We start from the raw sequence: 25,360 nt of genomic DNA on the forward strand, positions 1-25,360 counted from the left end.
TTAATTACTATGTAAATTATTCTGTTTTGACAAATATAATTTGATGAAGGAAATAAGTAGTTCTTTAGAACTAATGACTTCTTTACAAACAGATTTTATTTACATCAACCAAACATTAAGAAGCAAAGAATTTAAACAGAGTATCTAATTTTGATTTTGCATCTAACAGCATACCTTCATGGCATTAATTATTCTACATATGACTCATATCTTTCAGAGGTGACAATTAGGCACAGAAGTCATCCCAACTTCAATGATATTTAAATGGATTTTCAAAGTTTCTAAACAGTTGCAATAGCTTTTTACACATTTCCATCGCTAAAGATTGAAAACAGGCATTGACAGTACGATGGAAGAAGAATTGATGGATTTCAGATGTTTCCTAACATATAGTAGGTTAGAAGGAAATGTTATGGGAGCATAACTTTTAAACTCAACTACCACACCTTCAGATTTTCACACTCCAATCTAGATAATGAGCAAGAAGGCTTTTACTTTTCCCTGCTTTATTCATCCTCGTAATTCTCAAAAGGAAAAAAAATAAAATCAATTGCATTCAGAAAAGCAGTTGGCAAATTCTGAAAAGACTCAAAGAAAACTCACATTACTGAATATATACTAAAAGCTCTCCTAACTGTACACACACCCAAGCATATCATTTCAGGTAATGTACCCAAATCCACAAAAACAATAGTCAGCATTTCTACCACCTGTAACTAGAAGACATTTGCATTTTGTCATATTCCATTTCAATACGACTGATTTATTCTACAGGTTCCTTTTTGCAATCTACTTCTCAGCCATTGGCTTGTATATTTGCAAATGACGTCTTGCAAATCTGATGTCATATCTGTTATAATATTGGTTTCATGACTCATTCGGTGATTACATGCTAACTTGCCACTCCTTGTCACTCGCCATTTGCCAACACAGTGTTTATCCAAACCAGAATGTGCTGACTGAAAAGTACATGCCATTAAAAACGTGCTTAAATTTAATCAAAGTTGTTTTGTTTTGTTTTTCTTCTCGTTTTTTAATGTCCCTGCATAGTATTTGCATGCCTAGTGCTGAAAAACTGAAGCTGTTCATCCTTTAAATCGTGAAATCAAAGCAGTGACTGGTTTAGTTTCAGATCTTCCCCATTACACTTACTAGCCAGACATAAGAACAAACCATAAATAAGGGCTTCTAGAGCCTACAAACCTTCACTGACTTTGGAGTAATAATACGTTCCTAAGCCAGTCACTGAAATTTGCTAGCACAGAACTGACCACAAAGGGAAAGTTGCTCTTAACAACATACATAAAATTCCACACATTTCCTCTTTTACAACTGAAGGAGAAGGGGGAGCACAAGGCAAACTTAGAGAATTCCTCTGTGGCCTTTACCATTACGGCCACATCCTGCCCCCCTTGCTCTGCCTGATTCCTGCCCTCCACATGCCCATTTCTCAGAGGGACATGGGGTTTTCTTCATCTCTGTGAATTTTTTTCCATAAGGTTGTTCGACGCCAGTTATAATCCACATCAGCTCTTCAGGACTCTGCCCAGAATATCTCCCTTCAACAACATTCAGATTGCTCAATCTTTTCTCGAACAACAGAACACCACAAAGAAATCCCAAGCCAAGGTTCCCCTGGGGCATTTCAAACCCTTCTTTCTTTGCGGGGTCACAAAAGTCAGCCCCACAGTGTTTTCACATTACAGAGAAGTTGAAGCTTCCCAAAAGAACCGATTCATGGAAGGAGCACAGAGCAGGCATTTCAGCAGCTTTCTGAAAAAAACATAATTACCTTTATCTTCTATTACAGTATTACTGAATAGGTGATGTTTGATCCTTTCCTAATTGTAGAAACTTCCTCACCCATAGCCCTAGGAACTTATCTAACAGTCTGCTCTTTTTCCAGACCCCAAAATTTCTGTTGATACCTGCAGTTTAGAAAATGAATTAGTATCAATTCAAATGAGTAATATAGTGCTTAAATCCACATACTACCAGAAGATAAAGAAAGTATTAAATCTCAGGAAAACAAGTACAGGCATGTCCTCATTATATTTATAATACAACTCTGCAATCTCAAGGTGCATGGAAAGTTCGAATAATAAAATTCAAAAAAACCAGCATAATTGGGTTCTTACTGGAAATGAAATAGAACTTCGTATAACTAATCAAAGCCAAACGAAGGATAACAAGATGTCAGAAACGCTATGCATATTATTCAAGCAACGCTGAATTGACCTTTTAAACATCAATATAAAAGAAACACAAGGAATTATAGGTGCTTCTAAAACTATAATAACTGAAGACAATCTGCTGGTTGTCTACAGGTGCTACAAACACAGTTTGGTATGCACAGTGGTGTACAACTACAAAATTAACACAGCTTTGCTACAGAGACATTCTGATAGGTAAGAAATTGGCATTCTTTGTCAAAAGATTCCTAGATGATAGACTAAGTGACAGTGCTTTATTTAGGATAGGTTCCTCCTACTCAATCACTGTGAGGATAGCCAAGCACTGCAGCTGGCTGACCAGAGAGGGAAATCCTAACAGGAACATTGCCTGAGTTCTACAGATAGTATCAAAGGAAGAACCTTTTTAGAACCTTTTTTAAATTTTCTTCCATTTCCTTTGGGTTAAAATGAACTTCTGTGGAGGACTGTAACTACCCTAGCAAAACAACATTTATATTTGAGATATATGCTAAGATTATGTTTTTATCTCCATTTATCATTTATGATCTTACAATGAGCTTGACTTGTATTATAGTACATTTGAAAATAAACAAGAAAATGCTGGAAGTTGGAAAAAAAATTTAAAAAGGAGGGAAACGTTTCCTCTTACACTTCTGTTTTTAGCACTAAGCTCTGCATGACCTTGAATTTCCCATGATATAATGAGATACAAATGTGCACATTTACTGACGAGATTTTACTGATGACTGGGGAGGAGGGATCATGCACCGTTCTACTCCCATTATATCCTACAGTTTTCAAGAAATATTTATTTCTAAATCCTCAAAATTGATGCATTTCACAGTTAAAAATACTCCAACCTTAGAAGTACTTCTTGTCAATATTCAATCTGCATTATATCTAGGAGATTAAGGTTCTTTTGTTGGTAAAAAAGAAAAAAACATTACAAAGGAAGTATCAACCTACAGAAGAACAGGAGATAGCACTGCAATAAATGGATAGCTGATTGTCACTGGCAAGTACTTTGCAATATAGGTAACACCTAATTTCATTTTTTTCGCTTTGGCACATGTCAACATATGATAAAATCGCCATTTTCTCTATAGCAACATTTTCCCCAAGCTGAAAGAGGAAGCATTTAACTATGGTTCAAGAGTATTTATTTCATTACTGAAGAAAATAAGAACAAAGTAAACATTTCCATATAAATACAGGACACATGTGGATAACTTGTTTTCTCCATAACTGCCATCATTTAAAGAGCAAAATGAGCATAGAAACTGCTATAATTCTGATGCTGTTCAATGAACATTTTTCATCTCATCATTTCAGGATCTGGGTGACCAAGTTTTGTTCTTCACGCAGTACTTGAAATAAATTCTTCAAAAAATATTTACAGAAATCATTGCTTTAAAAAAAAGTTTCTTAATAGTTATATTTACTTGTCTGTGAGAATAATTCTAGGAAAAAAAGCAAAAAGTAAATTCAATACACACAGTTAAAGTCCCTACTTAGCGTAGGTAAAGGTTGATTTTTGTCCTGCTGTTCATTTCTAGCTACTCTTAGACCAGTTTTGTTAAAAAAAAAATAAACAATAGATCTGAAAGACAGAATTTCTCAGACATCATTTGAACCTCATTAAAAAAAACATCTTGCAATTATAATCCAACTGGTATAATTATAGCTTTTAATTAAGCAAGAATACAGAACAATTTCTTTTTCCAGGTTTGTCTTCTTTGGCTTAATTATTTAATCTTACTTATATCAGCAGATGGGAATCATTAAAATACATAATTTCTCTCAAAATTGATTCTGCCCTCTACCATCACCAAACAGATGAAACCACACTCAACATTAGACTGCGGCCAAGAATGTTATTTACTCATCCAAGCTACTTTTGTGCATGGAGAACCCTCTCACAAGCAGCAGTTTGCGACGGGCCCAAAAAACAACCTTTTAGAAGAATTCTAAACTGAGGATTCAAGGATGTACTTTTTGTCTCCATCTCCCTGAAAGTGTCCTCTGGCTTAAAGAAAGACATGGAGAAGTACCACTCTTCCATTTAACTATTAGCAACGGTTGTCATCGTTACTACGTAGGTCACTCCACAAGTAATGCTTCCTATTTATTTCCATGAAAACTACAACTGATCCAAAGAGCACAATAACAGTGTTTGATAGAGCAAACTCGCAGCTATAAAACCTTATATTTCAGCCTAGTCACAACCACTAGCTATGCATTTTTACCAATGAACAAGAATCCACATGCATGCAATGCTCATAAAAATCTGCATCAGCAGTGGTGACCCACTGTTTAATAGACAGCATGATGGCATCTCAGTGCTAGGAAAACATTGCCCCTGCAGTCCATCTCTCAATGGCCTGAATAGATGGAAGTCAGCAGGCACCAAATCTGGACTTTATGGTGAGTCTGGTAAGACAGTCCAGCCACAGTCTTCAAACTGGTATGCATCAACATACAAGTTGATCAACAAAAATCAAGAAAAAAATGTTGCTGTTTTAAGCAACACAAGGTTAAAAAAGCAAAGCTTCTAAACCTTAAGCCTATTAACTCTTTTTTGCAGCTACGGGATGGAAAGAAATCCTTTGTTATGGCTTTTATTTCCTAGTTCTTATGTTTCAGCAAATGGTACTGAACATGGAGCAATCTGGCCCATTATGTTACATTTTTCCCCCATAACCTATCCCCTTCAAATATCCTCACTGGCCTCTGCAAGATTTTTCTCTTGTTTTAATACTGCTACATTTCATATAATAAGAACACCAAGAGGATTCCCTCAGAGTTGCAGGCTCCCTTTGGGAGACTGATTAGTAAAAAGCTCTTATTGTTAGAAGCATTTCATGAGTGACTTGCCTTTTACCCACTTTTAACTTCTGCCTCCCACCACTCTACTGTTGCTGGCAGTAGCAAAAATTTCCTTGAGCAAAGCCTTGGCTACTCCCTGGTAGAGCACAGACCTTCTCTACCAGAGCTCTGATGTTCATCAGTTGCAACAGACTGTAAATTTTGCAGTAACCTTATTTCAATGTATCACCAGCTTTCATTGTTACTGAGCCATTCTGTTAGAAATATGATTTTTCTGGAGATTTTAAATATTGTTATTTCTGAGGGAAAAAAAAAAAAACAACAGTATGTATATACATATATATAAAATGGGATGATACTGCTTGCAAAGGTGTTTGTATACAATTTTTGTATACTTGTATAAGAACAAAATAAGGAAATAAATTATAAACATCCATATCAAAAACAATCAATTTAATTGATTTTTTTGTGAAAATAAAGGTAATATTGGAGGAAATTTCAAAAATAGTTAAAAGAAAAAGAAGAAAATGAAAGCTATCTCTACCTAACTTTCATATTTCAACTCCCTAGACTTTTCTTATTCTATTTAGAATAGATACACTTAATCATTTCTAATCCTGCATCAGCCTTGTACAACAACAGTTCATCCGGGACAGTATGAACTTCAACTCAGAAATATTCTTTTTACTTGAGAACCAGAAGAACTCTTCTGTACTTACTGATGCGGAACTTACAGAAAGCACAACCTAAAAAACTATGCAAGACGCATGCGGTCACATGAAAACCAAGTGAGGTTTAACAAAGACAAGTGCAAGGTGTTGCATTTGGGTCAAGGCACTCCCAGGAAGAAGTACAGAATGGAAGAAGAATTCATTGAGATGCTGCAACAGAGAAGCTGTTCCTTCTCTGGGCAAGCCCATTTAATATACAAACATCATACAAACAAATACAAAGACACAGATACAAATATACAAACAAATATACAAACACTGCTAAAGTGAACATTGTTTAAAGAGATCATTTAAAAACAAAACCAAAAAAATAACAACAAAAAAACTGAAAACCTTGGAGAAAGAAGACTTGACTTAAGAGAAAAAAATTACACCAGTGACCTTCTTTTCACATTGCAAAAGAATGTTAAAATTCTTGTGGTTAGTGACAAGCCTGAATACCTCTTTCACTTGCCTTGTTTGACTACACTTATACAAGTTTCAGCTGAAATTTTACCCAACAAACAAGGTAACCATCAAGCTTGCCATTAGAGACTTTCTCAAAATAAATAAATAAATAAAAATTAAGACCTCATATTACAATATCACGTTCAGACAACTGAAACACTTGGGTACTGTGCCCCACAGATTACACGCAAGAACTTTTTTGGTTACACTCCTTTTTAAAAATAGACTACAGAACAAAGTGATAGCAGTTACGAACAAAAAATTCACAATGCTGGCATACATCTGTTTCCAACAACACTGCAGAAAGACATATTATAGAATTGCTTCAGTTAGAGTGGACCTTAAAAGATCATCTAGTTCCAATCCTCCTGCCATGGGCAGGTTGCCAGTTGCCAACGAGAGACCTAGAATACTTCAGTCTGGATAAGAAAAGACTGAGGGGTCTCATCACTGTTTACAAATATCAAAAGTGAGGGAGCCAAGTCAATGGGGACTGTCCTTTTGGTCATGTGCAGCAACAGAACAAGAGGCAACAGGCAGAAACTTGAACACAAGGAAGAACTGCTTTACTGTGACAGAGCACTAGAACAGGCTGCCCAGGGAGGCTGTGGAATATTCTTCTCTGGAAATATTCAAGATCTGTCTGGACACTTTCCTGCAAGACCAACTGCAGGGAACCTGATTTAAAAAGGGTGTTGGTCTCAACAATCTCTTAAGGTCCCTTCCAACCCTACAATTCTATGATTTTTCCCTGTCTTTCTTACCCTAACCTAGGAAAAAAATGATTATATAATCTCCCTTGAAAATAGGTTTTAATTAATCTTAATTTTGTAATTACTCTATAGAATTGTTACCGAACAGCAGCTACTCTATATTATTCTACTGTTCACTTCATTTCCTTAATACGTTTGGGTTTCTTATGCAATTGATCTTTATTTAGGGACAACAGTACAACACTGTTATGTTATACTAACACATTTTATCATACCATAGTTTCGGCTTAGGTTAGTAGCGCAACATCAAACTACTTTCATTACTTGAGGTAATAGCATTCTTTTCAGCAAAATTTCATGTTTTTTTATTTTATGCAGCTAAACTGAAAGCCTCCCATTTGCCATAAATTTTGATTTAAACCTCTTACAGGCAACATTTTATTTGGAGAAGTACAAAGTTATGACTGCACAGCTTCACAACCCCAGTCTGAGAAGATTATTTTGAAGACTAATAGGAACTTTCTGTTCCTATGTCTACTCAATTTTTCAACAAATTGTTAAACCAACAATTATATGATTTTATTTGTCTGGATTTCATTGCTACGAGAACTAAGTCTGAAACAAGACCGTTTGCACAAGTTTAAAATAGTAGCATCTTTAACTCTCTTTGAGGCCATCAGGCAATCAAGTACTATGGACAAACTGGAATGATTTAAGGACAGTAATAAATAATTCTTTGTTATTTGGAAGTGTACAGGCAGTTTGGTTTTTTTTTTGTTTGTTTCTTTTCTGCAGATGAAGAATTACATATGGGATTAGGATCTGCTCATAGCAACAGTTTCCACAAATACAGAAAGTGATTGTGTCATGCCAAGTGTTCCATCGCTACACATTGAATGGAAATTTTTGAGAAGAAATTTCTTAAACCTGAATAATCAGTGCCATGGGTGGAACACTCACTTCACATCTCTGAATATCCACCTTTGGAACAGAGTTCAAACCAAGTAAAGATGATGTAACAGAAAATTATTTAAACAAAGGATTACTAATGAAACTTTGATTCAACATCAGAAAGATAACGCCTAAGGCAACCTTGCTATTATTTTAATTATCTGTTGAACCCTCTGGCCAGTGCATTCTATCAGAGAAGCACTGCTGACAAATATGTAATACTTTGTCTCTCACCGTAGCCTTGAAGAAAGCTTCGGGTCAGCACCATATTAACAAATTGGATAATAAAAATGAGTTAGTGACTCATTTTATGTATATGCATAGACAGCAAAAGATACATGCATTTCCAACTATACAATTAGCATGGGCATAAAACAAGATATCTTAAGTACCTTAAGGCTAATTTTACAGATTAGAGTATTTCCATCCTAACACTCAAGTCTGTAGGGAACTGTGACCTTCACCTCAAAAGAAAGGAATAAAATGATCAGTAACAACAAGCACTGAGATGGTTCAAACACACCCTTTTAAGCTCACTTTCCTTCAATAACAATTGCAGCATGTCCCATATCTAAACTCAATTACAGTACAAGTTCTATAGTTGTTGAGTATGTGCAGGGAAAACCATAGATAAAATTGAGAACAGAGTTTATTTGCACATAAAAATGTATCAGTGAAGATTTCTGAAGTCAATTTAATCTATTAATAATTTACTTTAAAATAGCATTATTATTTTCATTTAAATAATTTTAATAATAGTTTAACTATTCATATTTCACTAAAACAGCAGTGAAGTGTCCTATGGTTTAGAACTGTTTGAAAGGAGATTCAGCAAGAGACAGGACTGACAGGTATATTTGTCTAGAAGAAGGATCAACTGTGACATGTTTTTCTTTAACATATATAATTTCTCCCCCCAGAAAAAGAAATGAAACCCAACAAACCACACAGCAAAGCTAAATATTATATGCCCAACTAACAAATTTCAGTTTTCAATGGTAAGCCCTACTACAGAAAACTCAGATAAAGTGGGTCACTTAAACAAAAAATAAAGTGAATGAGAGAGTTTTATCACAAAATGAAAACAACATGAAACTGTTCCAAGCTCATTACTGAAACATGCACAAAAATACAGTTTAAAGTGTTCTAAAAAGTATTTACACAGTTTAAAGTATTGAAAAGTACTGAAATTCAAACATCACAGAAACTGGGTGGATAAAGAAAAAAAATGTGTTGTTAGATTCCAAGAAAAAAATAAAAGTCTCAGTGCTGCTTGCATCTTACTTTCATAAACAAATTCTCATGAAACCACTGATTTAAAAAAATATGTCCTATAAGGAACTAAACATCTAGCTACTGATTTATGACATTGGTAGGAAGAAGAACACTCAAAGGTGGGGCTGCTCCCAGAATTTTTGCATGATAGCACCAAAAAAGGCTCTTGGATACAAGTTGCTTACAGGGCAGGAATGTATGATAAGCCTATCCTGCTCTGGTTCAGCAAAGAGTTGGTTTAATCAAATCAAATTTACTTAATTTTTATGCAGCTTTACAGAAGTCTTGATGACAAACAAAACAATGTAAAGTATTCTATAGGAGTAGCTAACGTTTTATCAGATGCTACATGATTCTTAAAGACCATTATTTTCTGCCAAGGAATTAATCTCTTATACTATTATTTTCTTTCTGTTTTCCATTTTTCATGCTTTCCATAGTAAATGCGATTAACTTCGCTTGCCTACAACTAAAAACTCTGTCTAATCATAACCAGCTTCTCTCTTCATTTTTGCAAATCTCTGGGTAAAGCTGGAAGCTTTGAGAGACAGTTCTCGGCTCATCTGTGGATCTTGCTAATTGCTATTTTCATTGTTGATCCTGAGATCGCTGCATCTAACATTTCTCAGAATCAGAGCTCTGATGATTGTACAGAGTCTGAAATGTGTTTGTTTAAGAAAAGTTCATCTCTGCTGTTTTTATTATGTTAAGGCTGAGTACTTGTTTTAAGGAAGCTCTAAGAAAGGGAAACCTGGAGGACATGAGACAATGTTTGCCTGACCTTTGACATAGGTCTGTATGGTCTAAACTTTATCATTAACTTTCAGCTGCAAACATATGTCTCCTTATGTACAGAATAAAGCAATGAGTTAGGACTTCACCACTGTGTATAGGGTTATTTTCTCTTGTTGTTAAAAATAAGTACTTAAGCAAGAAACTGAAATGAAATAGAATAGGTACCATAAATAATGTCTGTTCAGTTTTCCATAAGCTTAAGATCGCACTGAAAGAGGGGTGGTTTTGGCACATAGCACATATGAAGCACTACAGAGGAGTCTAGGAGGAATTTTCTGGGTGTAGAGGCTGTTCTTTTAGTATATTTCCACTGTCCACCAAACTGAACATGCACTACCCATGCACATGCACAGATGTAATTAAATAAAACAAGTAGTAATTGCAAAAAAAGGTTAAATCAGACTGTTTTGGAAGGATCCCTTTGTAAACCTGGTATTAAACAAGATCCATTTAGCTTTTGGTTAATACTAAGGATCTTTCCCCTGAGATTTGAAGTAGTATCATCACTTACCAGCAAAAAGATCAGATCTGTTCTTATGATATTAACTTTCTCCAGTAGAGAAGTTTATAACTGAAAGAGTCAGTCCACAGTTCTCTCTTTCACGGAAGAAGAAACAGAAACATACTTAAGGAGTTTAATTTTGTTATCAAGTTTTATGAGTTTTAAAATGCAATAATTCGGAAGAAATATAATCTCGTACCTAAGATAAGATATATTACATGATAGATTATACAGGATTTAAATACAGCATCACCAAAATACATCATTATTTCTAATGAATGGTCTCAAATAAATTAAGTAATTAACTTCAGACTGCACAGCCATCAAAAAACCAATAAATTCTGAAATTGTTATATTCAGTAAGTCCTCTGGCACACTGACTGTTCTAAATTCAAAGTGATATTTCAAAAGCAATTAAAGTAGTCCTTTATTTTCTTGTCTCACAGTAATACAAAGCAAGGTGATGAAAGTGACTCCATTACTTTGTAATTTCCTAATATTACTTCCAGTAGCCAACTGACAACATTTGGTCCCAATTATAAATAGTTAAATCACTGACTCTTTTGTGGAGGAGAGGAGTAAAACTTGGAAGTCTTATTTCAAAAAACGTATTTTTGATGAAACATAATGAAAGCTGGGTGCACAGATATGAGGAAATATACTGAAAAATGGTTGAAAGTAAGCTGTTACTCCATTTATCAAGCACTGTTCAGGGGACCCACTGTAGATGCGTATCTAGGAACAGACTTTAGCGCAGGGGTCACAGAAGACCGCAGTTCCTGTTTGCGAGTAGTTTACAGTGCCATGCATTCATGCCTGGCCACAGGACAGGAACATATTGACACAATCATACAACCCCCAACCCATTTCATGTCCTTATAAAATAATTAATACCAGATGCGCAAACTTTCAATGGAGAGCTACAAGAGAAACACAAGTAGTTAATGTTCCTACCAAACCCGAAATCAATGGACAAAACTCCTCAGATCCAAAACAGCAAACAATTCATCCAAATGCTCTTAGAAACACAGCTTCTGTTTGAGAAGACTAACTCTGTGCTCAGCCAGGACATCAGCCATCTGGCCCTGTGCTCACTCAACCGCAAGATGTACAATGCTCACACATTTGCTTCAATGCTTCAAAAAGTAGATAAGCCCCTGAAGTACTTCCCACAACTAAAGTAAGCAGCCATTCCACAAAATAATTGTTACCTACAACAAGAAGAAAACTCAAATCAGCTTCCCTGACCAGTTTGACCACCAGTCACAAAAAAGAAAAAAAAAAAAAAAGAAAAAAAAGAAAAAAAAGAAAGAAAAGATAACAGCTCTCTTAAACATACTTATCCCACTAGATATCCTACAGGATGATTTTTAGTACTCTGTGGGGGATTGAAATATTTTATTAAGTTGTTGATCGGGTTTGGCACCAAAATATAAAACGTGAAATAGATATTAATAAGTTAAATGTAAAGATTCGTTAGTAATGAGATTAATTAGGATGTTATTTAAAAGTCCATATAGAAAAAATGTATTCCTGCACCATTAGATGTCCAAGATAATCCATTTCTGCACGAATATAGCCTTTTACAATGCAGTTCACAGCTCCCAAAGAACCATGGTAATATATCAAGTGCTGAAACAGACCCATGCCTGCTGTATAAAGCTTCCATATTTTCATTTAGATAACATTGAAGGAATATTGCGTATGCTGATTTAATATGCACTTATATGATCTTCAGTATTTTAGAAACAAGTGTTTTGAAATGTGTAATATCATAGCAGGGGATGTTGTGAGAACTGAAAGACAAAAGATTTTACGGTCACATCTGCTGAAAAGCATCTCCTAAAATTGCTGGTAGTTCAGGCCAAAGTCTCAACAACATACAGTCTGCGTACCTCATATATGACAGCCTAAATAGGCTGTCATCTCAGAAACTAAACAGCAACAGTCACAACATGAATGGCAGTCTTCTCGGAAGATCACCATGTGGGGCAAAGTAAATGCAAGGAAGTATGGCTCAACACATGGTTTCTCTGATCTAAATTTGCCAAATGAGTCTTTAAGAAGCCAAGTGGTTTCTAAACTGCTTATTTGGCAGACTAGAACAAAAATGAATGGGGGAAACTCAAAGTATCAGTCAGAACTTTTCCTTTTTTTTCCTTTAATCATTCTGCAATTATGCTTTTCTGAGCAACACAATTTTGTTCTGATTTGAATTAAGCATTACTCTTATTCAGTTGAGCACTTAGATCAGGAAAAAAAAATCCTCACAACAAAAAAGCAGTCACATGAAATGGTCATGGATCTACAAGGAAAAGCAGTTTCAGCTTGGGCCACACAAGCTTCTTTGATGCATATTCATATTTCTATGTGCAGAGAACAAATAACTGCCACTGGAAAAAGAAACCGCTGAGTATTTCCTATTGCCTTAATAAAATCCTACTTACAAAGATTGTTTTCCTTAAAATAAATAGAAGATGGAGGCTTTGTCATCCAAAGTCTTTTCAGCCTAAGTGCTACCTCAAATGCTGGCAGCTTTTCCACACCAAAAAAAGAGCATTGTTGTCAGTGTTATTGTCTTGCATACACTCATAGTTCTTCCAGTAACAAACCCCCATAAAAAAACCTGCAACAAAATATTCCGAGCCATTTGTGGCAACACTGGCAGATTTCCACAACTATCTATGCAGCAAGTTTCAAAGCAACCCACAATCAGAAGACAACCTGAAAAGTTCCTAGCTTCAATTTGATCTCACACATAGCCTTCTAACAGCTCTACAAATGTAAACAAAGTAGAATTTTGTACCTTCATACAACACTTGAATTGTATCTTTACCCCCTTTATTCTGTGGTAGACAATCCAGACCACGCGTGCCGACAGAGAGTAGTGTGCAGCAGTCAGAAAAAACTGGTAGAGAAAAGCGCAGTAAGGAGCTAGCATTGATCCCCCGCTGCTTCCACGGACAGAATGAACGTACTTAGGCTTCTGGAGCCTACTCTTCTTTCTCTTTTAACTTTGTCTGGTAGAAATCTAACTTGCTAAACGTGAAATAGGTTCACTAAAAAATTCTGTTCTGCAACGTGAGTAACAGCACAATAAGAGTGAACTACAGCATACAAAACTACACTGTTCTAATACAAAAGTCTCCTGAAATTGCACTCCTTGTCTTAGCACAAAGATTTATGATGGCTGCTCTCAAAGTAATGCCTCCTATTTAATTTTTCTTTCAACTTGTGTCATTGAATTCTTTCATGGGGAAAAAATGTTATCCACTGACATTCACTACCACTTGTTGAACGTTTATGGAGACCAAACAGTGGATGAGACCACAGTCAGGTAGTGGGTGGTTGCGTTTCAGCAGGGTAACAGCATCACTGGTCACCCTCCACTAATGCAGTCTTCTACAAGCATAGCATGCAGGTTCACTGCTGAAAGGCAGTGCTCTGTAGCCAAGAATCTGCTCTATCCAATTATGTTACTGCTACCGTGCTCCTTGTTTTGGCTGTGGTTTCCATGGAAATATACAGGAGGCATGACTTTCAGAGCAAACTACATAAATACCTGTACCAAGCTTCTCTGTCAGAGTGGAGGACATAAGTGGATTTCTACTTCATTGTTTATCAGCAGCTGTTAAAAAATGCTGAGACAAAGTGCTGTTCAGTACACAAAGCATCCAGACATACAGTTTAAACAATTTTCTGAAGATAGCCCTTCAGAGAAATTTCAGAGATCTTTCATCCGCTTAGATGACTCAGCTAAGTAAATATGTCTTTCTTTAATATTGTGTTAATTCCACAGAATTTCTAAATTAATATAATCATACTCACTATGGTCAGGATAGTAATCATTTATCAGTGAGAAGTAAATCTGCCACATAAAGTAACATGCATTCATTTTCAACTTGGAATCTTCTAGTCACAAACAGATTCTGTAGTGCGATCTCTTGGTATGGTTTCTTTTCTACTTAACAAATAGAAATTACTGTTCTGTTTCCTGGAAACAGAAAGATAAGGAGTTTTTATGTATTCTTCAGGAATACTACAACTAAACTATTTTGAAATTAAACATTAATCTCTGTTTCTAAAATAACAATCTGAGTTTTAGTTAATTGTATACTTAACACAGGCAATAGAGAGGCCATAAATCACAAACAAAAGGTTGTTATCTTGCCTGGAATGACTTCTGGATCACATTGATTCAATCTGTATATTTCTCAGAGGGTTTGCATCAATGCATCTCACACAGTAATACTTTTTTTCTTTAACGGTTAAATTTGATTCAAAACTCTCCATTCACAAAATCCTATAGCTAGTGTTGCAAAACTGAGTTAATACTGACAATGCTCTCGACTAGCAGACCATGTCAAGCGGGACTTTTCATTTTGTACTTGCCTTCAGGCACATGTATATACATCTAACTGACAGATGCTGGATTGCCCAACCACCCTTTCAATAAGAACAAGGGTTTATATTCAAAAGAGCAGAACTATAAGTTTCAGACAAACAAAAAGTCAAGCTTCATTATCATCAGCAAAAAAACAAGGTTATTCTAATACTATTGTGCTTATCATAAACTTAAAAATGAAAGTCACCATCACCAATGAAGCTAATGAAATTTACTGCCCAGTGTGTCTTCTTAAGTACTGTACAATGAAAATTACTAGTGGCTAGGAAAGCTTATAAAAACTCCAGCTTCTTTTCTGAAAACAAAACAAAACAACTGAAATTTGTTTAGCTTTCTGTTACAAATGCATTAGATTTCCAATACAAAGATTATCTATTTGTAGAATACTTTCAATCTCTAAACAAATCACCGTGGATATTTGCATTTGAAAGCTAACTAAAATATCTTAGTTTAAATCTAGATGCTTAAATCCCACCCTATCTAAAAATACTTTTCCTTTAGGTTTTTAAAATCTTAATGCTTAATTTATGCATAGATTTTGTTGGCATTTGCTTTGCTCTTTAAATGACAGAAACTCATCTTTTTTCAAAATACTAATTCATGACAACCGAGTTCCCGGAACTCAAGAGACAACTTAAAAACTGCTGCCCAAGCTTTCACTGGTTCACATTAAGCTTTAGTTTGCTAAAACCCACAATAAATGAAAGAGAAATACTTGGAGAACACACGCACAGGGACAAACGCATGCACAATGACCTGCATATGAACTTGCTACGGAGACTTCTAATGAAACAGTTAAAAACAAGGATGACGATTTCATATAGCACTTTTTTAATTTATTTGTTTATTTTTGGAATGAAAACTGAGATAGGGTCTTGATTCTCTGGCCTTGTTACAAATTACACTCCCCTTCTCCTCTGTTTATGTAATAAGTGCGTAAACGTCATGAAAACTTTGCTCCTGTTAGGTTGTGAGACCGTGAGACAAATGATGAGAACATGCAGCTAATTCGTGAGTTACCGCACTCACACAGCAGAGCCAAAATGTTAAGGTGAGCATTTTGTGACCTTCAACAGCTTTTTCAAAATCACTAGAATTTTCTGTGAAACACAGTCACAGTAAGATTTTTTCAAGGGTGTCACTTCTGGAACATGTAACCTCCAAACAAACAAGCAATACTTTTGGCTTTTCTTACTTGTGAATCTCTCAAAGTAATATTACATTAAATAGGCTAAAAATAGATTTACTAAACTGTAAAAGAAGCATTTTTTGTCTGTTAAGAGTCAGCATTGGGCAACAACATTTGTCTGGCCTCTGTGACCAATATAAAACATCTTCCCACATAGTTTCATTTTTATAGTAATACTAATTTGCTTTCTCTGATGCAGGAGATCTTTTTTTCTGCTTATCCAAATGAGTTACAGTAACTAAACAAAATAGATTTCCCTAAACCATCTTGCTCAGTACAGACTCAAAGTGAGAGCTGCATGTGAACTAATGCTGCACTAGACAGATGTTCTTAGAACACACGATACATTGCACAATATGACTAGATTTTCTTCTAGCATTAGAAGCATTTTGGAACAGAAGTGAACACAGTAACATGCTATCTCTTTTCCAAAGCTTCACTAAGGAAGTTAATTAATTTACAGTAACTGCAGGCATTTTCTTAAATTAGCATCTCCTTTGTAGTGTTTCTCAAGCCACGCAACATTTCTTATTCTTTCTTATTCTTTCATGGTGATTTTTCAGAAAACTGCCAAAGCTGATGCTCTACAAGTGTAGTTGGAAAGTTTACTCTGTAAATACGTTTCCTTACAGTTAAGTGGGAAATAAGCTCTGCAGAAGTAGGAAACATTGACTACAGAAAAGAAATAGCAATTTATGTAACGATCAATTTTAAAAATCATTTTGTCCTTTCATGCATTGTGCAGGCACCAGTGGAAAATTCCTGCTGTTTGAGAAGCTATGAAGCTATAAATCAAACAAAATAGGAAATGTCTCCTCAAGCCCTCATCAAATAGAATACAGCTGCAATAATAGAACTGTGGAGTAAATGGTTTGGTACATACATATTGCACACGCCTGAAATCATTAAGTCACCATTCTAGTTGGATTATGTTGTGCAATAATAAAATAACACTTTACCTGAAAGTTTCCAAGTTTAAAATGTGAATTATTCAGTTTATTTTGGTATTGCTAACATTTAACTCTAGACTAGCTAAGGTTGGTTGTGTGACCCTAGTCCTAGGTCAAATAACAGACCTTTTACCATATTATGTGATTTGAAGTAAAGTATCATCTGAGCTAAAATAAGGCAGCTGAAAAGGAAAAAGGAAGTGAGTTCAGGCACCTTCCAACATAACTAATTGTATTAAATCAGTTGGACAGAGAAGTGAGAAAAGCTCTTCATATGAAGCAGGCAGGATGTTTGTTCAGTTTTACTGAGTGATGCTCAGTTACTAAATTAGCAATTCTACCCTTGAGCAACAGAATTCTTTTACTGGGTTTATATGTAGCAAAAAGAGTGGATGATTAGCATAATTTTCACCAGGGCTTGAAATCAAAGATCAAGTGACAATCTTTTGTCATTTGAAAGTTATCCCAGGAATCAGCAGCAGCCACACAAGGAGAACAAAGTTTCACACCAAAGCCAAACTAAGATGTCCTAGTAACATAGTGAGGGAAAGAATGGTTACCTAGACTTACAGAGATTTCACCTGGAACAGGAAAGAAACAAATGAGAAACAACAAGAAGTCAGCTCTAATACTCATTAACAAGTCTTCAATAATTTTATTCCACTCTCTATCTCAGAAAATACTATGCTACTTGCTATGATATGCTATTTGGAGATCTGTCTCTTTATAATTTTAAAAGCTTATTTGTCATTTATAATTGAAAATTCTATGCCAGGGACACTTCATTTTGCTTACAACGACCAAAGCTGTAAACGTAAATCTAGACTCAGATTTTAATACTTCTAATCTAATCTTTCTCAAAATTATATAAAGAGCTTTGATACATGACTCTCTTGAATATCAGATTGCCAAAATATTCTTCTGTTTTCCCAAGAGTCCTGAGATACACTATTAAAGTATGAACAATAATGCAATTTTCAACATCACATACAATTCACTCTTGAGATATTCCAAATTCCATATTCCAATTACCCAAACCATGAATGGCTTGAGAAAGAGATACCAAACTTGGAATAGGCCATTTCTAAATATTATAATACAATTTACTGTGGATACCTGAACTTGTGGTAAGAAGGCTGTCAGTTAATTCTGCATTCCTGAGTTTCAAATGTAACCTTCTTTCATGTGAATAACTAGTATGTGGTTCAGGTCCACTGCTGGCACAGGAATTCAAATTGCAACTCCGGCACAACTGAGATATAAGAAGTGAAGACTCACCAATTGAAGTATATGTCATCAAATCCATCTATTCTTATCTGTGTTCATTAAAATAACATTTATTTAAATTGTACAAGAGTGGCTTAACAAGCTGAAGTAAATTAATGTCAAATCCGAGCCAAAATGTGCTGGAAGTATTCCAAACATGCTGTTTGGACGAAAATATAAAGAATTCCTTTTGAACTGTATATGTGGGTGTCCATTACTCATATGATTTCTATGACACGGGCCTTACAGCTTAATTAAATCAGTGGAAACATTTTTATTGATATCTAGGGCTTTGGATTAGAATACTCTATGTATTCCTGTTTCTAACTATATCAAATACTTCCTACTTCACCAAACATCTGATACTTAATCAAGAAAATTATAGTCAGTGTAAAGAAATGCTGCTTGCAACCATTTTCAGAGTACATTATATGAAAAAATTACCAAATCTGAGCAGACGATCTTTTTACATAAAACTGCCATCTAAGCCCTTTCTAAAAAGGCCTTAGCTCAAGATATATGAGTAGAGATTCACCCACAGCAGGCTTCAGTGTTCTAATTAACAATTATATTAGTTAATACCCTAATACTAGTTTTCATATTTCCTTATGATTATTATCACACTACATTCTTCATTTACCTCTAACATCTATGACAACTTTATTACTGGTTGCTGAGATTCTCTAATTTCATTAAACCAGAGTTTGAATTTGCAATGACTCCAATAAACATTTAAACAATTATTTAATTAAGTTCTCCAGAAACTCCTTTGTATTGTCAGAGTCACACAGCTTTCAGACTTTGCTTTTATCAGATTCAAATATGAAAAAGTCAAGAACAGAAATAAAGACTGAAAACAAAAGTTTAAAAAAACAAACACCACACTTCAGTGAGAGATCATACACCCAAACGCAACATTGATTCAAACTGATACAACCTTTCATCCGCAAAGTTTAATCTAATATTATTAAGTAGCAAGAAAGTTCATAAATAATGCACTGCATTTAATAAGATAGAAAGGGAGGGCTGCACAGATATTCAGGGGGTCACTAAATCTTGTCTCATGTAAACAACCACTGTTACAATCCTACTCACTAATTTGCCATAGGGCATCTTTAAAACAATTTGGGATATTTTCTCTGCACTATTTAGAGGATGATTAGAAGCTTTCTAATTTTGAGCCTATAATAATTTATTCACAGCTACTTCATACATTTATTTGACTTGCCAGATTACTGAGTGAGCCATTAGGAGTTCACTAATGCACAGTAAACTAATGCTCCCAGCTATCAATTATTCAATTCTGGATTAATTAATAAGCAGTAGTGCTAAGGTGACAGTCTCTATGAAATACAATCTAAGTGATCTCCTCAGCAGAAAGTTTAAGTATAATCAGAATTCATTTGAATTCTTAGAACTAACTGAAATACTATTCCACAAACACTATGCTTTGAATAGTCAAGCACCTTTGATTTGACAGAATCCCAGAAATAAGGTCACCAGATTCTCTATGATCTCTTCAATTCAGTGCTCTTCATCTTCACAAGCTTCTGTAAACTTAAGGAAAGTATATAGACCCCATAGAAGAGTCAAGCACAGTGCATTCTTGACAAATTTCTCTGAAGATGCTTTTGATTTTTACAGTCATTATCTCTCTGTATTTTTTCCTACAATGTAGGTGATATAATTTAATATAAAATTCTACAGTATGCTCACAAGCTAACAAATTTTATAGGAGTATTAATCTTCTAAAATGAAACCGTGGAATTTCCCACAGAATAGATCTTTCTTATCTTCTTGGGATATCAGCATAATGGTTTGCAGTTAAGTTTCAAAATGAGGCTTCACTGGTGGACTTGCTCCATTTCTTGAGTTATGAGAGCAGAAATTCTCTACTGGAGTTTATCAGTCTTGCATGGAACCCTGCTGGACATCAAATCTACTCTTGAACAGAGTGCAAAACTGAAATTCCCTCCCTCGTTGCTCCCTCCTCAGGAAAAAAAAAAAAAAAAAAAAGAGGAAAAACAAAGCCTATCCCATTGGTCACAGACCCTTCTCAGAGATAAATCAACCAGGTTGCAAGTTATTTGCAGTGTCTTTGCAAATCAGAATACTCAGTTGTCTCATTACTTTTGAGTTTAGTCTGAAATATTCTTATCATTACACTGAATGCAGCTGTCAAGCAGAAACTGTGCAAGACTTCTCATGTTAACAGCTCTAGCAGATTTAATGACATTTTTTATAAGTGCCTTTATTCTGTTCCACATCTGTCAAATTAAAGCGTGTTCTGTTCATAAAAATAATCTTTCCTCAGTCCTAGACTTGGCTTTTTTTTTTTCCTACAATGCCTTTCCTTGGGTAAACACTCTGCTTTTCAATCTTAACTATGAGATTTCCCAATTAGGAAAAGAAGAATTGGATTTGATCTTTCAGTAATGCCCTTGAAAAGGTACCAATGCTAAACAATACACTTCTTTTTATTTCCTCTCAGTCACTGCATATTAATTCTAAAACATCCCTGCCTACCAAGTACATGCATTGCTATCACTCTAAAGAAAAAGCTTCAGTCCTTTAGGTCATTCATATGCCATCTTAAAAGTCTGAATACAGACTACAAAGCAGGGAAAGCACTGAACAATGATTTGAACACTTTTTTGTTCAAAGTTGTACAACCACAACTTAGCAGCTGAAAAACTTACCACCAAACATTCTGTCACAGAAAAATCACAACTCACTGTGCTTGTACAGGGCTGCCAAGTTCCAGCAGGCTCTCCCTCTGGGCATAGTCAACACTGCTAGTTGAAAGTAATGACTGCACGTCCCCTTCCTACTGAAGTAATTTGGCTCCTTTCGACAAAGCCAAAGGAGGCAAGGATTCCTTCCTTCTGTTTTCACTTGTAGCTAAATCAAATTTAAACAAATAGACTGATGTTTTGTATCATCCAGAAGGTCAAATCATATCTTCAAAAAAAAAGATTTATAAAGCCACACTGAGAGTAATGCCTCCCGTTTTATTCTTCTGGCTCATAATATCAGAGCCAGACGTCGGTGGTATAGAAGGGGTTGAACCTTCCCACCAGAATTTCATTACATGCTGTTGCTGCATGGCAGATGGAAGCAGAGGGGCAGTCTGACAAAATGTTGTCTGACATGAAAGTGTGCATAAACCAGAGGTGTGTCACTGAAATAATCCATGCAGAAAAAGCAACATGCAAACAAATGACCATTATCATTCATATACACTTGCTGAACATTTATGGAAACCAAACAGTGGATGTGAGCACAGCGGATGGTAGGTTACAGCAGTGGTGACAGCAACATGAAAGTCAAGCCACATTCTGGACAGTTATGAACAGCTGTCACACTGTGAAATGAAGATCAGCTCATCAATACAAATCTGCTAGCATTGGTGACTACATAGAAAAATAGTTTTCTGTAGCTAAGAATTTGCTCTGTCAAACAGCGTTATTGTGATATTTGTATCTATCCTAGTCTTCATGAAAATAAAGGCATTAGCTTTAGAGAGACATACATATATTAAGTATATTCTTTTATTACTAGCATGGAAACTAGCTTTCCTTAGGCAGTAATAGACAAGGCTATTTTAACTGCTAAGAGATAGCTAGCAGTTAATTACATTTATGTTGCCTGTACAGACAGCTGGCTGACAGAACTAAGACCTTCTCTGCTTCTGAGTAAAGTTAGTGATATTGCAAACGTTTTTTTTTTCTTTCAGAGATTTATCTCAGGACTTTTTCCCCTCAAATTAGCCAAGATATGGATTTTTTTTTTTTTTTTTTTTTTAATCATATAAGTACTCATTTGCAAAAGCATTACCTATCAGATTTGTACCAGTTAATGGATTCTTTGCACCAAATGTTTTGGAAACGGCTCTTAACTGTAGAAGATAAACATAGCTCCACAATGAAAGTTACTCTTATTGTCAATGGCACAGACCACGAGAAAACACTAATATGTTCTTATGGCCCTCTACAAACAGAGCTATGCATTTCTTCTTTCTGACTGTAAACAACTAACTGTCTGGCCTACAATAAATTTTTATTATATTATTCCTTGAAGTTGAAGTACAATATACATCTAACATTTGTTTCAAAAATCCAAAATTTTACTCATCCGTTATGCTTCATAGTTATAGTTTATAATACACCATAACACATGCTTTAACTGTACGTATGCAGTTTCATTTAAACCATGAACTTGAACTTTTGTCTTCAGTCAAAGAGATTAATAATATGCTCCACAAGCATAGAGAAGTTATGCAAATATGCTTCACTTTCACTACATTTGGAAATAGTGTCTTTTGTTATACTTAAACTGAATTTAAGACAACGCTCTAAGTAAATCTTTCAGAAAAAGGCAGATGCCTTTTCACTTTAGAGTTCTTTTGGAGGGCACCTCTGGCATTTGCTTTTGCTTAAACTATCTTTCAAAACAATAAATATGTATCAGTCTTTGTTAATAATAATCTTACCATTCCTTCCTGCTATTTTAAGATGCTTCTGCTTGTTTGTTTAGGTTTTTTTTTTCCCCTCTTGAGCTCTACTGATTTTTCATACATTTTGATGTAGCCTGTATGTAAAAATGAGGCTTTAGGGAAGTTTATGTAGTTGTTTCTGCTTATCAGGACCCACTCTCACTTATGCCATGAATCAAATTTATCCTTTTTCACTAAAGAATCAGGGAAGGACATCAAGGCATGATTTTATATGCCATAATGGAATGACACTCCCACATTAATGGTTATGACAAGGTCAAGCATATTGATAGATTAAGTTTTCAGACTAAAATGGTTTATATATGTATCTGATTTCATCAGTCATACTAGGACTTTATGCTGATCTTTTTCAAACGCACCTCTTCTTTTATTTTACTACTATTATTTCTTGACAACAGTTAATTACACAGACATCCACTACTGCTCTGACAAGTGAAAACCATACCCTTCTGTCCTACACATCACCGCTTGTTCAAATCCTCCACCTGAACAACTCTTTCAACTCACCTGTAAAGACCAGTCTAACATATATTATCTTCATAAGAACTTCTTAATGTAGCTAACTGCCTCCACAGATATTCCTTTACAGTTACCCTGCTCCCTTTATTATCATGTTTATTAAATTTATTATTATATTATTATTAGGGATATTTCATATCCCTAATTGCATTACTGAGTAACATGCAGATTCCTAATTAATATACTCAGCTTTTCACTTTTCCCCAAGCAACAGGGGAGCAGCTCCAGGATGAATTCAGTCTGTAGGCAAACCTGTGACGCTAAAAATGGAGCTCCTTTTAACTTTATACCAATGACATGCAATACCATTGCTGAGCGTAGTGACTATTTAGGAAAATATCTGTTAAGTCACATGGCAGTTATTTGGTCAGGCCTAATGCAAAAATAGGAATTCACAAAAGGGAAATAACATCATGCCTGAATATTTGAAGAAGATTTAACCTGTGGAATGAACTGTATTCTTGCAAATCCTTGCAAGTCACAGGACAAAGCCTTGACATTTACTTGAATGAAAGAAATCAAGACTGGACATTCTTAACACAAAAACTTTGTTTTGTACTTTAGCATCTGAAGACTGATTCAAGTGAAAAAATGATCTGCCTTTATTAATTTATATTTCTAAGGACAACATTCTAAGAATGAGATAGTAGAAGAAACACTATTTCAATAGCAAAGTCGTGATGTATCTAGCATTACTGAATGCAAAGCGGAGGCTCTGTTTTGCTATTACAAGGCAGAAACAACAATCAAAAGACAGGAAGTTAATTAAAGATTTGGCTCAACACCAAGACCTACAGGAGCATAAGGAGACTCAAAGAATTGTTTTCTTAAAACACTATAAAATATAAATAAGAGCTCCACACTCAAAACCAAGAAGTTCCAAATTGAGGAGACAGCATAATTCTACTGTTGTTCACCGACATTGTCATCCTTCTGTTTTTAATGAGCTGACATCCAACAGCTCTCAGAAAAGGTATCCAAGTGAAGAAGTCAGTTTCATAGCACTTTCCTCTCCACCCTGGGAACTAGCTTAAAGTTATTTGGAAGGGTTCACCAAGTATAAAAATGTGCTAACAGGAAGTAAGGATTTTAAGATTTTGTTAATTATTGTTATCTTTAGTTCTTTTATAGTAATCATAATGTTAATTATTAAAGTAGTAAGTTAATGTAACATTTTGGGTAGAGATGATTATTTCAAAACTTCATTATATTAATTAGGAATGAACCCAGCCGAAGAAATAAAGAAGAATAAAATTCAACACAAGACAAAATAAAAACAGATCTTGTTTGAAAATTCTGCTCCCTCCCAGGCCTGTTCCTACTGGGATTAAATCTATAAATAGTGAAATTTGATTCAGATTTCACAGAAACTAATAGCAGCTTTTAATGCATTTAAATGCATGATTCATGAAGGCATTTACACTTGATTACAGTAGTCACTCACAAGGGATCACATGAGGCTCTCTGTGTGCTGAATTTTACCTAACTACAACTTTCACAGCTAGCATAACAGAATGATCACTTCCTTCAGATATCCAGGTAGGGATTAAGCTTATTAATAAAACGTAAAGCTATGTTGAGTTTTCAAAAACTTGCTTTTGTTTTGAAACTCCATCTGTTCTGCTGATTTGCCAATATTAAATCTGCTTCTCAAGACAGCAATTTGTTTACAAGGATGTCTGTTTCCAAGTGTTCAGTTTGACAGAGAAAAAGTGAGCTACAGTGCAGCTAGCAAATAATAAGAATATAACAATTATGCCAAGAAATACAGTGCTCCCTGCTGGAGCATCTAGATAAGAGCAGAGAACGTATTTCCCTCACGTTTCTTGAAGTAATAAATTAATTTTCCATTTTTATTTCCAAATTAATTAATAGTTTTGGACTATACCAGAATACGGTGTTGAACTACAAAATAAATATCATTTACATATTTACCTAGATGTTTATAAGAGAACATATTAAGTAGATGAAACATAGAAAATGTTATGCTTTTTAAAGAAAAATTAAGTGAGAAAAAATGCAAACCATCTCCAAAGGAAAGTTTTCTCTTTACCCTGAAGCATTAAAAGGGGAAAATAAA

The 25,360-nt window shown here is 35.0% G+C and overlaps 1 protein-coding gene across 26 annotated transcripts in view; it reads right to left on the bottom strand.

Moving 5' to 3' along the window:
* The window catches only part of LOC116235940 (uncharacterized), a 182,053-nt gene that overhangs the window by 95,650 nt on the left and 61,043 nt on the right, over nucleotides 1–25,360 (bottom strand). The window lies entirely within an intron of this gene.

This window comes from Phasianus colchicus, chromosome 7, assembly GCF_987193195.1.
Source record: "Phasianus colchicus chromosome 7, bPhaCol1.hap1.1, whole genome shotgun sequence".
NCBI lineage: Eukaryota > Metazoa > Chordata > Aves > Galliformes > Phasianidae > Phasianus > Phasianus colchicus.